The 1,678-nt window shown below is 61.9% G+C and overlaps 1 protein-coding gene across 1 annotated transcript in view; it reads right to left on the bottom strand.

Moving 5' to 3' along the window:
* Positions 1-1,443: 1,443 nt before the first annotated feature.
* The window catches only part of LOC102484370 (calcineurin-binding protein cabin-1-like), a 2,381-nt gene continuing 2,146 nt past the window's right edge, over positions 1,444-1,678 (bottom strand). The window contains exon 4 of the mRNA XM_006157161.2: positions 1,444-1,678. The gene's annotated coding sequence lies outside the window, so the exon portion shown is untranslated.

Genomic DNA, 1,678 nt, shown 5'->3' with positions numbered 1-1,678 from the left:
ATAGAGACAGAAAGTGAGAAATCACCCCCCTGGGGGGATGGTCACACCACAATCCTTTCTCCTCCATTCTCCTCTCGGGATCTTGGGCACGCACGCACACACGCCCAGCGTGAGTTTTAAGTCACCGGGTCTGGGACGCGAACCGTGGTCGACTATGTGGGAGTCCAGCGACATAGCCATTACGCTAACTGCTGGTTCCCGCCAAGTTTTCTTTTTATTTATTTTTTTAATGTGATTTTTTGCGATAGGGCATCCCCGGCTACTCACCAGAGATAAAGAGATAAAAAGCAAAAAATCATTTTACCCCCTGCCCCCAGTGGGGATGGCCACACCTTAATCCCTTCTCTTCCATTCTCCTCTCAGGATTTTGGGCACTCGCATTTCAAGCCACTGCGTCCGGGACTCAAACCTCAGTTGGCCATGTGAGAGTCTAGGGCCTTAACCACTACTCCCGTAGGTGTCAGAGGAAGCCTGTAGCGGGGAGTCAGTCCCATCCCTGCCCTATGTCCATCCTCCCAAAAAGGAATTTGGTGAGAAGCCCGATAGACCTGCGGCTGCTCAGGGACTCCGCATCAGCCCAGGAAAAGGCCCTCATCCCGCAGGGTTCTGGGAGCTCGGGTCCCTCCGTGGCCGAGTGTCTGTGTGTGGACAGAGGTCCAGAACCAGGAGCAGCCTGTCTCCAGCCCCTGGCACAGGTCCGGGGAGCGGGTCCCAGGGAGGGTGCTGTTTCTGGCCTAGGCCTCCTCACCGTGCACCATGCAGGGGAGGACAAGTGGGAGGGGTACGGTGCTGTCTGCTGAGTGGCTGCTGGACCCCTGGCCCTCAGGAAAGTGGGTCAGCCAAGACCCTCCGAGGGCTGCTGCACCCTTAGTCCCAAATGGCCTTAGCTGGGGCCCAGGGCTGGGCCCATCTCCTCGTGCCTTTCCCCCGGGTGGGGTCCTGCGGGCACAGGCAGAGGAGGGGTCTCGTGTCCGTCCTGGATAGTCTGTTCCAGGGGAGGCTCTGGGGGACAGGGGCTGGCCCGGAGCTGTGGGGGCTGGTGATGGCTGTGAAGGGCAGGTTCGAGCCCCAGAACTGCACCTGAGCTGATGGCCGTGGGGCCTGGGAGGCAGGCACCCCACAGCACGCTCACTGCTCTGTGGTCGCTACTCAGCCAGCCGGGTGATCTGCACAGGGGGCCCAACTCAGGTGACGGGTCCTGCAGGGGTGCGCGTGAGGGGGGTGTGCCCTCCTGCCTCCCACCCGCCCTTCCCCAGGGCGCACTGCCAGCTCCAGCCTCACCTGAAGGCCTGGCCCTGGCCTGTGTTCACCTTGCCCAGCTGGTTGGCTGCCTGGCTGGCCCCTGGGTGCCCTGAGGGCGGGGTGGCTGTCACCTCCAGCAGAGCCCAGGCTGAGCATGGCCCTGCCCTCACCACCCCCTGGGGTGAGCAAAGAGGCAGAGACAACTGTTCCATCTTTATTAGAAAAGAAACCAAAAAAAGGGTGTGGGCGAGCCCACCCTGACGACCCCTCCTCTGGGACAGGCGGAGCCTGCTCATCCTGCAGTGCGGTGGGGTGGCCACAGTTGCAGGCCAGGGTGGGCACACTGACAGGTCGACGTTTCATAGAAAAGGGGGCTGCCACGCCGCCGGGGCCCACCAGGCCTGTCCTCCGCCTTCTCTCGCCGGGGCAGGGGATG

The sequence above is a fragment of the Tupaia chinensis genome, unplaced genomic scaffold, assembly GCF_000334495.1.
Source record: "Tupaia chinensis unplaced genomic scaffold, TupChi_1.0 Scaffold000531_1, whole genome shotgun sequence".
Lineage (NCBI taxonomy): Eukaryota > Metazoa > Chordata > Mammalia > Scandentia > Tupaiidae > Tupaia > Tupaia belangeri.
The sequence above is the reverse complement of the archived record's forward strand: the minus strand, read 5'-3'. Positions and strand labels throughout refer to the sequence as shown.